General features: G+C 35.0%; 1 pseudogene; it reads left to right on the top strand.

Annotated features, from left to right (window-relative positions):
- The first annotated feature begins 10,339 nt into the window (after positions 1–10,339).
- Positions 10,340–15,098, top strand: LOC133798571 (probable linoleate 9S-lipoxygenase 5; annotated as a pseudogene).
- Positions 15,099–15,377: the final 279 nt, after the last annotated feature.

The following is a 15,377-nucleotide window of genomic DNA, read 5'->3' on the forward strand; positions in this document are numbered from 1 at the left end:
TAATGCCTTTGTCAGTATTCCATAGACTTGGTTTGTGGGAAGCTAGGCCAACCACAATAGCATTGCAGCTGGCTGATAGATTTGTGAAGCATCCACGAGGTATTATAGAAGATGTATTGGTAAAGGTGGATAATTTTATATTTCCAGCTGATTTTATAGTTCTTGATATGGAGGAGAATGAAAATGTTCCTATTATTTTGGGGAGACCCTTTTTAGCAACTGGGCAAGCATTAATAGATGTGGAAAAAGGAGGGTTAAAGCTGGGAGTTGAAGGGGAAGAAGTGGTCTTTAATGTGTTTAAGGCTATGACTTATCCTAAAACAAGTGATAGTTGTTTCTCAGTTGATATGGTAGAAGAAGTAGTAGGAAGAAAAGAAGTAATTGAGGATCCTCTTGAAATAAGTCTTACAGTTGATGATGTAGATGGTGAGGAAAATGAAGAAGCGATGAGTTATTTGAAGTGGATAAAATCATCTGAGCCATGGAACCATAAGAAAATTGAAGAATTGGGTGAGGGACCGGAAAGACCATTACCATCAATTGTGAAGCCTCCTGTTTTAGAACTGAAAGTTTTACCAGACCATCTTTGTTATGCTTTTCTTGGGGAAAAAGAGACTCTTCCGGTTATAGTTTCATCACTTCTTTCAGAAGAAGAAGACGAGAAGTTGTTGAGGGTGTTGAGGGCTCATAAAACTGCTATAGGGTGGACTCTAGCTGATATAAGAGGAATTAGCCCATCAACAGTTATGCATAGAATTCTCATGGAAGATGATGGAAGACCGACTATTGATGCTCAACAAAGACTTAATCTGACAATGAAGGAAGTGGTGAGGAAAGAGATTTTGAAATGGTTAAATGGTGGAGTGATTTACCATATTTTTGATAGTGCGTGGGTGAGTTCAGTACAAGTAGTACCTAAGAAGGGTGGTATGATGGTGGTGAAGAATGAAAGTAATGAACTGATTCCAACAAGGACTATGACGGGTTGGAGGATCTGTATAGACTATCGAAAGTTAAACAAGGCAACTAGGAAAGATCATTTTCCTTTGCCTTTTATTGATCAGATGTTGGATAGGTTGGCGGGGCATAACTACTATTGTTTTCTAGACGGGTACTCAGGCTATCATCAGATTGTAATTGCACCGGAGGATCAAGAGAAGACAACATTTACATGTCCTTATGGGACTTTTTCTTTTAGAAGGATGCCATTCGGGTTATGTAATGCACCAGCCATGTTTCAACGATGTATGATGGCAATATTTTCTGACAGGGTTGAGAAGGGGATTGAAATTTTTATGGATGATTTTTCAGTTTATGGGTCCTCTTTTGACACGTGTTTGACTAATTTGGAGTTGGTGTTGAGGAGGTGTGAAGAGTCGCATTTGGTGCTTAATTGGGAAAAGTGCCACTTTATGGTAAATGAGGGAATTGTATTGGGGCACAAGATTTATAAGAAAGGCATTGAAGTGGATAGGGCAAAATTTTCAACGATAGAGAATTTTCCCCCACCAATTTCAGTAAAAGGTGTACGGAGTTTCTTAGGTCATGCGGGATTTTATAGGAGGTTTATCAAAGATTTCTCCAAAGTTTTGAAGCCACTGTCCACTTTGTTAATGAATGGGGTTACATTCTATTTTGATGAGAAGTGTCAACAAGCTTTTAGGATACTTAAGGAGAAATTGATCTCGGCACCTATAGTTGTTGCGCCTCAATGGGATTTTCCATTTGAACTGATGTGTGACGCCAGTGATTTTGCGGTTGGGGCAGTGTTGGGACAAAGAGGTGACAAGGTCTTTAGAATGATTTATTATGCAAGTTGTACCTTGAATGATGCTCAAATGAATTATGCAACTACAGAAAAGGAGTTGTTGGCCATAGTGTTCGCTTTTGATAAATTTAGGCCATATTTGATTGGGAATAAGGTGGTTGTTTACACGGACCATTCTGCGATAAAGTATCTTATGACCAAGAAAGATTCTAACCCTCGTCTTATTCGGTGGATTTTGTTGTTACAAGAATTTGATGTGGAAATAAAGGATAAGAAGGGTACTGAGAATTTTGTGGCTGATCACTTGTCTAGATTGGAGGTTGATGAAGATTCTCATGATAAAGAAGTTCAGATTAATGATGCTTTTCCTGAAGAGTAGTTGTTTGAAGTAAGTGTTTGCAAGGATGTTCCATGGTTTGCAGACTGCGTTAATTATTTGGCTGCTAAGGTTATACCTCCCGAGATGACAAGGCAACAACTAAAGAAATTTTATTCGGAGGTGAAGCTTTATTATTGGGAGGAGCCTATTCTGTATAAACATTGCCCTGATCAAGTTATTAGGAGATGTGTGCCCGAAGAGGAGATGTTGTCTATCTTAACTCATTGTCATAGTTTGCATTGCGGCGGTCATTTTGGCAGGACAAGAACAGCAGCAAAATTTTTGCAAAGTTGGTTTTACTGGCCTACATTATTTAAAGATGCTAATGATTTTGTTAAAAGTTGTGATCATTGTCAACAGACTGGGAATATATCCAGAAGAGATCAAATGTCGATGACTGGTATTTTGGAAGTTTAGTTATTTGACGTATGGGGGATAGACTTTATGGGACCTTTCCCATCATCTTATAATAATAAATATATTTTGCTTGCGGTAGATTATGTTTCTAAATGGGTAGAAGCCGTAGCAACCCCTACTTGTGATGGGAAGGAAGTACTTAAATTCCTTCATAATAATATCTTTACTCAATTCGGCACCCCCAGAGCAATTATTAGTGATTGGGGAAGTCATTTTTGCAATAAGTGGTTCACTGCTCTTTGTGCTCGCTATGGTGTTCATCATCGAAAGGCGTTATTCTACCACCTAATTGCAAATGGCCAAGCTGAAGTGTCGAATAGGGAAATAAAAGGTATCTTGGAAAAGACAGTAAATACTTCAAGGAAGGATTGGTCGAAGAAGCTCGATGATTCACTGTGGGCGTATCGCACTACATTCAAAACTCTGATTGGTATGTCACCCTATCGATTGGTGTTTGGTAAGGCTTGTCATTTACCAGTGGAATTGGAGCATAGAGCTTATTGGGCTGTGAAAAAGTTAAATATTGATCTCTTTATGGCGGGGCAGAATAGGCTTATTGAGTTAAATGAGCTTGAAGAATTCAGAAATGAAGCTTATGAGAATGCGAAGATCTATAAGGAGAAGTCGAAGGCCTTTCATGATAAGCAAATATTGAGGAAGGATTTTCAACCAGGGGATAAAGTCTTGATATTTCATTCCAGACTTAAACTTTTTCCTGGTAAATTGAAGTCGCGATGGTCAAGACCATACATGGTAGTTGTGTCACTTCCTTATCGAGCAGTGCAAGCTCATAGTGAGAAGACGGGACATTTTAAGGTGAATGGTCAGAGGTTGAAGCACTATTTGGAGGGTCCGGTGGAAAAATGCAAGTTTGTGGTGATGTTGAAACCAATTTGTTCTGAAAATAAATAAGAGTCCAGCTAAAAGACGTTCAAGACAGCGCTTTGAGGAGGCATTCCTCAGTTTATTTATTTTTCTTTGACATTTTAAAAACATTTTTTATTTTTTTATTTATTTGGTTTGGAACAAAGTTTAGGGAATTTGTTTTAGTTGTTATTTTTATTTTTGATGTATTGTATGAACCGTGAAAATCGTGAAAAAAAAACGCAAGAGTTTTTAAGAAAAAGGTTAGAAAAATGATGATTGGAGATGCAGTAGCGCTACAACGCTAATAAGAGGGCGCTACGGCGCTTATCTCAGAACCAAAAAGGGTACTTTGAACGGTCATTAGCGCTACAGTGCTATATTCGTAGTGCTACGACGCAAGTTTCAGAGGAGAAAAAAAGGTATTTTGCAGTTACCAGCACTACAGCGCTGGTCTTGTAGCGCTACAGCGCTAGTTCCAGACGAAAAGCCCAGAAACACTATAGAGTGCTACAGCGCTGCATATGTAGCGCTACAGCGCTCTGACCAGATTTTTTTTAAAAAAACCCAGGAGGTTTCGGATTTCATTTCATTCAGCCTCATTTTTCTTGTTCTTCCCGTGTTCTCTCTCCCAAGGCTTCCCTAGATCTTCCATTGTAGTTATTACACAGAAAATTTCACCATACATTCTCCCTTTTTCTTTCATTTTCTCTTCTATCTTAGCCCTTTTATCCTTCCCTTGATTTCTTTCTTCTCAAACCCATTCCAATTTCCCAATTCAGTTTTTGAAACCCTAGAAATTCAGAGTTTTAATTTCTTGCTGAAGATCGAAATTTTCAAGGGGCTATACTCATTCAAGCATAAGGGAGTCCATTTCAAGGGTTAGTAAGTGTTTCCATCCCCTCTTATTCTCATATTTTTGATGCATTTGGGATTGGATTGCATTGTTGATTATTGTTGGTGGATTGATTTTTGGGCTATGATTTGGGGTATTTTGTTATTGTGTTTGTGAGGTTGAATATCTTGAGTGGTTGTGAAGAGGAAAAGTGTTTAATTTAAGGGGAGGTGCTGTTAAATTTTTTGTATTTTGGCTTGGTGAGAGTGTGGATAATGGCTCAAAAAAGTAGAGCGGGTAGGAATAAGGATAAAGGGAAAGGAAAAGCGTCTGCTTCTCAAACAAGAGATGATAATGCGGAACCAGAATATGACGAAACTAGGTTTATTAATTTTCAGGCTCAAGAGCATTATGAGAAATTTGTTAGAAAGCCCTTAATTCCTGAGCGTGAGGTGGATTATGGATTATCAGTCTGACCATTTTCATCATTAGATTTTTGAGTTAGTTAGAGCAAATATTGTGGCTAGGAAGTGGGAAGATTTTGTGAAAATTTTGGCACAGGCAAACGTATAATTGGTGTATGAGTTTTACGCCAATCTACGGAATAAACATAATGATATAGTTTTTTTTTCGTTGTAAGCGCATGCCTTTTACTGCAGAGGCCATTAATAAGGTGTTTAAGATCCCACACGTAAAATAGGAGGAGGAGGAATACAGTAAGTTTTTGAAGGGATACATAGATTATACTGCTGTGGCAACTATGTTTTGAAGGTGCTCCTTGGACTTTATCTGGCTCTTTACCTAAAAGTATAGCGTCTTGTCAACTGAATGTTGAAGCTAGATTTTGGGCTTTCTTTGTTTGTGCTCAATTCATGCCAGTAAGTCATGTGTCTGACATGACTAGGGATTGAGTACTTCTCATGTATGCTTTGATGACAGGGATGACTATTAATCTGAGTTCATGGATTAAGGATAATATTGAGTTCATTGAAAAGGGTCATACTACTGGAGGTTTGTGTAACGCCTTGGGTAACCAAGACCGTTACATTGTGTGTTTAAAATAGTGCAAGACTTGCTAACCAAGTCATTTAAACAAAATGTGAATCTAACATCATTAACGGATTAGGAATAAAAGACTTTGGTCACAAACAGGCTATTTTCATTAAAAATGACAATTTAATACATGGAAACTCAAAACAGTGTTTAGATGATTTAATTACAACAAATTCCAGAAGTTAAAATAATTCGGGCCACTCTAATGGCAAAATACACATTTTAGGTTTCCGTCCCTGTATAATCCCTCGACCGTGGCGGCCGAGTAGCTGATAATGTACAGCTGGCCCCTAGAGCTCTCCAACTCATGGTTTACTCAACATACCCTTGCCTTTACCTGCACCACGTAGCACCCGTGAGCCGAGGCCCAGCAAGAAAGCATGATATCATAGCCAGATCAACATCAATAACCAAATATTCCACAACGCATAACCGAGAATTCGACAATTCATAACATTCACCCAATCAATGATAACACTCAACAAATTAACAATTTTTCATCCAGACAATCAACAAATCATATTCATAACACAATATTCACATTCATAATCAATAGTTTATCACAACCAACAAATGATGTTCAGGGTCGACGCCCTTAGGTCGCACCCTCTATTTAACCCACTGTCTTTGGCTCACTTAGGCCGCCCCCAGTGTTATACCCATTGACTTCGGCCAGCTTAACTGAGCTCAGTGATTAATAAGCTGCCTCAGCTACCAATGGCTGAGCCGCGCCCTGTGCGCAAATATTGATTCCGACACCCTTAGGCCGGTTATCACATGTCCCATGGCATAATACCATCTCATGACATGATATACAAATATAGGGAGCTCTTAGTCCCATCATGTTCACATGGTTAATCACATTCACATAACAATGCATACAAACATAGGGAACACTTAGTCCCAACCTAACCACATAATCGGTTGCAGCTTTCTTACCTTTAGATTTCGCTAGCTTGTTCAATTGATCCTCAAGCACGATCCCATCTGAACCTTAGCGCGCACCTAGTCACAACCATAGATCAGAATCATCACCAAACCTCAAATCCAAAACCTCGGGACCAATCCCGAGTCCTTGGGAAGCCCTAATTCCACCAAACGGGGTGGTGGAATCAAACCCCGAGCCCCTAGGCAAAAACCCTAAGAAATAACCCAAAAACCCCTTTCTGGAAACAGGGTAGTGCTACAACGCTCTAAGGAGGGTGCTACAGCGCTACAAGCAGAGCCAAAAACACCCAGAAAGCCCAAGCCTAGCGCTGTAGCGCTCAAAGGCTAGCGCTACAGCACTAGTCACAGACCAGCAACACCTTGTTTTTCCCTTCTTCGATTTTCTCGAACCAAAACCCCTTGGAACCCTTCCAAACCTCAACTACATGCCAAATTGAGTCTACCATCACCTATATCTCATCCCAAATGGCCCAACAACCCAAAACTTAGCCACATGCATCATCAAGCTAAGAAAACAAACATTGAACTCAAAAACTTAAGAACTCATCTGAAAACCAGCAACTACCAAGCAATTCAAGATAACAAAACCCAGAAATCCTTACCTTTTATGGGGAGCCCAACTTAGGTTGTCTCTAATATCCCTCCAGTCCTTATCTCCTCAATCCCCAAAGCTCAATTCCCTTAAGTTCCATCCAAAGCCTCAAGTTTAGAAATCTATTCTAGAAAAATTCAGAAAGCTCAATAGAACCCTTTATACCTTACCTCAATTGAGTAACCAATCCATGTTAACTCCTTAGCTTCACAATTGTCTCTAGCCCCAAACTCCAGCATGAACTTTCTCTAAAATCCCAGCTCCAAAACTCAAAAGAAATGGTGAGGAAAAGAACAAAACGAATGGAGAAGAAAAAGTCCCTGTTTTCCTTCTTTCTTTCCTTCAGCTTCTCACACTTTCTAACAATTCCACTAAGGCATAAAGGCAGATGTTACTTATCTCTTATAGTCAAATGACCATATTCCCCTCCCAATTAAACCAAGTTTTTAAACATCCTAAGGGCATTTTAGTCATTGCTCCCAATTCCCCCTAATTCCTCAAGTGTCCTAAATATTTACCACTTAATTCCCATCATCTAATTATTTACCAACTATTTTTCCTCATTATCAAATAATTTCCAATATATTCTCCAAATTCTCAGATACATCCCCAAGCTTACCCCGAGCCGGGTATAAATCCCCGTTGTGACTTTCCCGCTAAATCGCTTGTTAGGATCACCTCGAGTCACAAGCTACAAATATATCCACATAATAATGTGGTCTCAACATTTATCACAGATATTTACATTTATGCCCTCAATGGGCCAAATTACCAAAATACCCTCATAACAAAATATATAGCCCTATGCATGCCTTTATCATCATATAATAATATGATCCACATAATCATATAATGGCACAATAAATCAATTATGGCCCTCTCGGCCTCCTAATCAAGGTCCTAAACCTTATTAGGAAATTTGGGTCGTTACAGTTTGGGCCATGGATCTGTCATCACTATGTTATGTCTTAAGGCTGGAGTTCCAAAGTTTGTGACTGATATATATATCAGTCATTGCAGCAGCCTTTATCAATTATTCTGATGAAGGATTATCCCGACCCTGTTTTATATGTGCCGCAAGCTAGGAAAAAGGGGAAGCGTCATGTTGAAGCTGAGGGGGAAGAAAAGGCTGATCCAATGCTGCAGGGTGGTAGTAGTAATCATTGCATGCAGCAGGTCAGTGATAAGTTGGATTATCTTATCCAACAAAATGAATATATGGTTCAACAACAGCACATGATGAATCAGTATATGGGTCAAAGGTACGAATATGAGGTGAATCATGTGGCTCGTTTGAACAATCTGGTGAGTCGGTGGTCCTTAAAGGAATCGGATCAAACTTATTTTGCGCCGCCACCACCATATCCGCCGTATTCTCCATTCTACTCTCCGCCTCCGCATCCATCATTTGCTGGTTTTCCAGGGCCTCAGCCTCCGTAGTCTCAACCTTTCGAGGGACCTTCTTCTCAGCCACCACCATCGCCATACTGACGTGGCTGGTCAGGTAAGTCTCTGTTCTCATTCTTTGCGTACTTAACATTGGGGACAATGTTCGGTTTTAAGTTTGGTGGAGAGATTTATTTCTTGTGCGTTTTTGTTTGTTTTATGGTTTGTTTGTTTTTAATTTTCATCAGTTGTTCGTTTGGAGTCATGTTTTAGAGTATAAATTAAGTTGATAATAATTGCCATTTCAATATGATTGACAATTTTGTAGGAAAAATTGATGTGTTTCTAAAAATAATCTGTATGCTTGGTTAGATTACTTTGTTTTTTTTCACTGTGATTTGTTGACATTAGAGATCTATTGCTCATACATTGCGAATTTTATACTTGAGTTATTTTATGCATGTCAAATTTGGATTGTGGATTGAAAAGTTTGAATAAATTCTAGAACATGCTTGCTTACTATTTGAGATGAAATTTGAAACAGTGCACATTTATGAAAATGATATAGGCAATTTTTGGACTGGTTGTGCCTTTCAAGCTAACCCTATTAAATTTTATCCTTAGTCAACCATTTTGAGCCTTATAACTATTTTCTTGATTAATACATTCTTTTGAGCCTAACTGTAAAATGAAATACCATTTACTCTTTTTGATTCATACCATGAGCATGTTTGTATTATGTGTTATTCAGGAAATTATTTTTCATTGAGAAAGAAGAAAAAAAAAATTTAAGAAAAAAAAACAAAAGAAAGTGAAAAGTGATTATGCTCCCAAATAATTATTTATTGAAAAAATCAAAATTTGGGAGAGTTTATTGAAAAAAAATATATATATTCTCAATCATTGCACATAAAAGGGATAACAAGGGATGAGTGGTGTGAAATTGTTGGGAAAGATTGTGGCATTACTACAAAATTGTACTTAGACGACATGCAGGAAATGACGTTTGTAGTAGAACTGTCGTGTCGTGTTATAAATATACATGACACAACAGTCGCTCACAAACTGTTGTGCCATGCAAATTAAAACTCACATGAAACGACAGTTCTATTGAGAGTGTTGTAACATGCCTATTTTTAACATGAGACAACATTTCTACTCAAACTGTTGTCTAATGCAATATAAATTTTCAAACCAAGTACTAAGTTAATTTGTATTTTTTAATATAATTTAATATATTATATGTAAATATATTCATAAAAAAATATTAAATAATAATTTGCAATACACAATTGCTACTAGTTAAAGAATGAGTTTTGTTTTTCAATGAGCTATTCAAATAATTGTTTAAATTTTTAATACTTTTTTGTAATATTAATTGCTAATTGAATTACTTATTATATATTTAATAAAAGAAGATTTCTTTTGTTAAAAATTCATTAATGATCACTACAAAAAACTTCACTTTTAGCGACCAAGTTTTTAGCGACTAAAACTAAAAATTTGTTTTTGCGACTAATATTTAGTAGCGAGAGGATTTGGTTGTAAAACAAGGTTTTATTGGTACCAAAAGAATTGGCGACTAAATTTTTAGTCATTGTTTGTTATTTTTATCGACTACATTTCTTTTTAGTGAGGGAAACTTTGGTGCCAAATTGTGGCGGGAATCCTCATTTTAGGTGACTAAAATCATTTAGCTGCTAAAAAAATGTGTATTACACTTTCACCAACAAATTATTTAGTCACTATATAGCTAATATTAAAAAATTAAATATTATGCTACTATTATAACTATTCGTTGAAAATTATAATATTCACTAGTAAAATTGTGTTCAAAATATATGTATAAACTTTAAATTGGCGGAATAATAATTTTCATTCTGCCAAAAAAATTTAAATTTATTACATAATTGATCATATAATTAATCAAGTATCATATGGATTAATAATTTTTCAAAAAATATATTTTTCATTAAAGGCAGTATAATAAAAGTATTTATGGATGTTATTTTTCTTAAACTATTGAAATATATAACTATGAAATGAAGACATTTATATATTTTATATAAATTAATCAACTTTAGTAAGCTAAATTAAAATTGAAACTGAATATAGAAATTTTTTATTCTCCTATTTTCAAAGATTCTTTTATTTTGTCTCTCTCTCCCCCCTCATTTCTTCTCCTCTCTCTCTCTTTCTCTCCGATTTTTGGCTACCACTCTCTTGATCTTAAGCTTTCATCAACATGGTAAGTACTTCTCTAATTTCATTTCTTCCATCTTCATCCATTTTTCCCCAACTATAAATCCTAATCTTTGTATTTATCTTTAGATTTGGTCAGATATTTATTGAACCTTTGATACTTGGAACATTGATTTTTGTCTACTATTCTCTCGATTTCAAGCTCTCATTGGAATGGGTAAGGATTTCCCTAATTATATTTCTTCCATCTTCACCCATTTTTCCCCAACTATAATCTTAATCTTTGTATTTATGTTCAAATTTGGTCAGATCTTAATTGAACCCTTGATGCTTGGAACATCTACTAGGTGTACTAGTTCTCTCCTTGACTGTGATTCATTGGTTTGTTTTGTATATTATTCTATGATCCCGAAAATTAGCAATAAAAATGTTGTTGTTGCTGAACTTTGCTTTGAAATTCTAAACTAGAATCACTTGTTGTGTATTGTATCATTGTGTTTCTTTAAAAATAGTTTGACTCCTTATTCTATCACATTTAGATTCATTCTTCATAATATGTATGCTCAGTTTCTTTTAATATTTTGTTTGCTTTTGTTTTCTTATTTAATATGGGTTGGGTATTGTTTTCTTTAGTAATATGTATTGTTCATGGTGTGCTTTTAGAAGTATCATTTTTTATATTGTGAAATTAGTACATTCAGAGTCTAGCTATGGCACATGGATAGTCTAAAGTTCTTTTTGGAGGGGTGGGAGGATTATCAGTACATCTAGAGTCTAGCTTTCTTTGTAATTTCAAAATGAGCTTGTAATTTCTTTGTGAAATTAGTCTCTTTATGATTTTGATGATCATATTTATTTTTATATACCAATAATTTTTGCTTTTTCCATGTTACACACCAACACAAACAAAGCCTAAAAAGGGGGGGAAAATAGCAGGGGATTCTGTTATTTAAGAGTTGTTTTTCTTTTCAAAACAGAGGCTTGCATTTGTTAAATTTATTTTATTACATGGAACGTTAACACTCTCTGCACTAACTAAACCCAATAGAAATAGATTATACCCACAACAAGAATTTTATTATTTGATATAATAGGGATCTCTATTCCATTTGGTATGTTTTTGAATAAGAATGAATGCTTGTATGTAGACTAAACTCCTATATATATTTATAGAGTATATTTCTGTTAATTAATGTTTGTATCGATTTATCTGTAAGTATTTTAGGTTGACTACTTGTGATGGTCTTGCTTGCTTTCTTGAAGTAATATTCAGTGAGATATATGAGTAATTGTTTATGAATGAGTAACTTGGATTCTTGGCATTGAATCCTTTCTTAATTTGGCAATGCATAAATGAATAATTGACTTGTGAAATTAAAGACCAAGAAAATCAAACATTCTAATACTGTTTTATTCTAATTAATTAGTTTCTTTGTTGCTGCAGCCTTTAAAATTTAAAATATCATGTCTAGACATTCCTTTGATGTGATAAACTGAGTTTTTATTAATTTTAGAATATATGTTTTTGATATTTAACTGAGTTTTTGACTATTATATTTTTAATTGCTTCAAATTAGACTATTGGTTGTTAAATTAATATATTTTTATGCTATTACTTGGGGACAGGAGATATATTGGGTTAAAGGAAATGTTTGTCTTAGTTGATGATATATTATTAAGGAAATATATATATATATAGAACAGTACTCTTTTCATATCTATACTTAATAAAACTATGATGTAATTTGTTTACATGCATGTTTAATTAGTTACACACAAATATATATAGATATATATATACATATGATATAGACTGTTAAGTGAGAGAAAGAGTACTCTTTTCATATCTATCATTCTGGAGCTCTCTTTTTGTTCCCATGGTTGACTACCACCTTATATAACCAAACTTTATGGAGACCATGTTTTGTGGCAAATGTGTACAAGTGCAAGATGGTGTCTTAATAGAAAGAAAGCTATTGTTCTTCATGACTCTTACAGATTATTTTGTCTAACAGTGTCATATAAGTTTTCACGTGCAGCACATTGTTTCCTTTATTTCCTTTTTTTTCTTTGTTTCTTTCTTCTTGTTTGGTCTCTTCTACTTTCTTGTTTGTCTTATACGCATCCTTTCTTAATTTGGTACATGTTGATTCTTTCAAAGTTAAGAATTGTAAATGTTAGTTTAAAGTCATATATATATTAAGATCATACAAACTTAAATATATATTATATATATGCATGATCTCACTATATGTTGTATAGAGCTTAGTTAAGCACATATTAAGATATCATAAAATAATTTACTTAAAAAATGATGTAGGAATTTTATATTTGAAGAATGAGATGATCATTCAAATATTATACTTTCATCAAAACCAAATATATATATATATATATTGTACTTCCGTGTTTGGTTTGGTGAGTAAGAAATGACAACAAAAAGAGGGATTATCAATTAGTAACATCATTTGACTACTTATTATTTTTCTATTTGTTGTTAGGAGTTGCTACTGGAGCTTGTTATGCTTGGTGTCGTTGGAGCTTCCTGTTTGTGTTGTTTAAGACTTAAATTTGTTGTTTTTTTATGTGTTTCTGGAGGCTTTGGAACTTGCTTAAATATGCTTACTGGTGTGGTGAAGAGTTTGTTGCTTGCTGATTTTTTTAGACTTAAGCAGCTTGAATAATGTGTCATAACATTGGACTTTTTTTTGTTGAATGGATCATAACATTTGACTTGGATTTTGCTTATTTTGTTGTTGGAGGTTTAAATTTAAAAGAATATTCCATTTCAATATTTCTGCAGTATGTTTCGAGCTGATGGTACTCAGTTCCTCAAATATCCCATGCCTCATGTGATCAAAAGTATGTTACATAATTATACACTGCCATTGCTATCTAATCTAATTGGTTTTCTACTTTGAGATTGATTATTAAACTCTTCTTCCTTTGTTTTTGAGTAGATGACAAGTCAGTATGGATGACCGATGAAGAATTTGCAAGAGAGATGTTGGCTAGAGTGAACCCTGTCGTCATTCGTCGTCTCCAAGTACTAACTTTTTCTTTCCTATAAATATCTTCAAAGTGGCCTAATGCTAGTTTCTTTAAAGCTTCATCTTTGATGTTCTTACTTGTGATTTAACTATAGGAATTCCCACCAACCAGCCAGCTTGACTCTTCAATCTATGGTAATCAAACTAGTACAATCACTAAAGAACACATAAGCAACAACTTGGATGGGCAATCAGTGTATGAGGTGATCAATTTTCCTATCTTTGTTTTTCTCGAGTATATATGTATATAATGAATGTGTAGGCCATGATGACTAAAGTCTTGCCTTTAATCAGGCCCTTTATGAAAACAAGCTTTATATATTGGATCACCACGATACTTTTATGCCATTCACGAGGCGAATCAACGACACAATTTCATCAAAAATTTATGCCACTAGAACACTTCTGTTTTTAACCAATGACGGCACTTTGAGGCCTCTGGAAATTGAACTAAGCCTGCCACATCCAAATGGTGATGAATTAGGTGTTGTTAGCAAATTTATTACACCAGCCCAACAAGGCGTAGAAAGTACTGTTTGGCAACTTGCTAAAGCTTATGTCGTTGTTAATGACTATTGCCATCACCAACTAGTTAGCCATTGGTATATCTCTGTCAGAAAAACTAGTTCAATTAACTTTTGTTTATGTTTTGTGATGGTTCTAAATATTAATTCAATTTTCATTGGTCATATAGGTTGAACACTCATTCAATAGCTGAGCCATTTGTGCTAGCAACAAATAGGCAGCTTAGTGTGTTACACCCAATTTACAAACTATTGCACCCTCACTTCCATGACAACATGAATGTCAATTCACTTGCTAGACAACTTCTTGTAAATGGTGGGGGTATTATTGAGTCTGTGTTATGTCCCAAAAAATATTATCTTCAACTGCTTATAAGAACTGGAATTTAGCTGAACAGTCGCACCTAGCTGATCTCATCAAGAGGTATTAATTCTTTCAAATGAGATAAGTATAAAACAGAAAAATGGAAAATAATATCTTATATATTTTGTTTTATGTTTCAGAGGGGTGGCAGTGAAGGATCCAAGTTCACCACATGGCCTTCGCCTACTAATAGAGGACTATCCATATGCTGTCGATGGACTTGAAATCTGGGCTGCAATAAAACAATGGGTTCAAGAGTACTGTTCTTACTACTGTAAAACTGATGAAGTTGTTCAAAAAGACAAAGAACTCCAAGCATGGTGGAAGGAGCTCAAAGAGGTTGGTCATGGCGACTTTAAAGACAAGTCATGGTGGCCTAGTATGCAGACCCGACAAGAGTTAATATTAGCTTTGCTGGTCTATGAAGAATTCATACTTCATTTTCTCTGTTATGCTTAGTAAATTGGATTGTTCGATGTGTTTCTTTTCTACAATTATTAATGTTGTAGATATTCAAGCTAAAGTATCTTAACTGCAGATATCAACAATCTGTCAAGGCATGAAAATAACAATTACAAGAGAAACCACTAGAGTTATGCATAGTAAAACAAGACATAATTAGAAGAATGAGTTGTCATTATTCAATGGTGGCACAACTTAAGTAGTTAAATGTTTGATATAAAATGATATTGATTAATTATTTTGCATTACTTTTATTATTGTTGTTGCAGCTTATGGTTCTTTTAGCCATGTAGAGGTCTCTGCAGTTAAGCTTATTCTTGTTATGGAACTTATTTCTTTTAACCATGGTTTTGTGTGACATCCATTTTTTATTAATGTGAACGTGTAATTTTGGATCTTTTTCTATCTTAAAAATTTAGGGAAGTCATTTAAGAATTCTTAAAAAAAGTAAAAATGAGTTCTATTATTATTAATTTTTAATTTTGAAATAATACATCTAACTTCCACGTGCTCATCAAGGGATCGTAATTTCT

Source organism: Humulus lupulus, chromosome 8 (assembly GCF_963169125.1).
Source record: "Humulus lupulus chromosome 8, drHumLupu1.1, whole genome shotgun sequence".
NCBI classification, from domain to species: domain Eukaryota; kingdom Viridiplantae; phylum Streptophyta; class Magnoliopsida; order Rosales; family Cannabaceae; genus Humulus; species Humulus lupulus.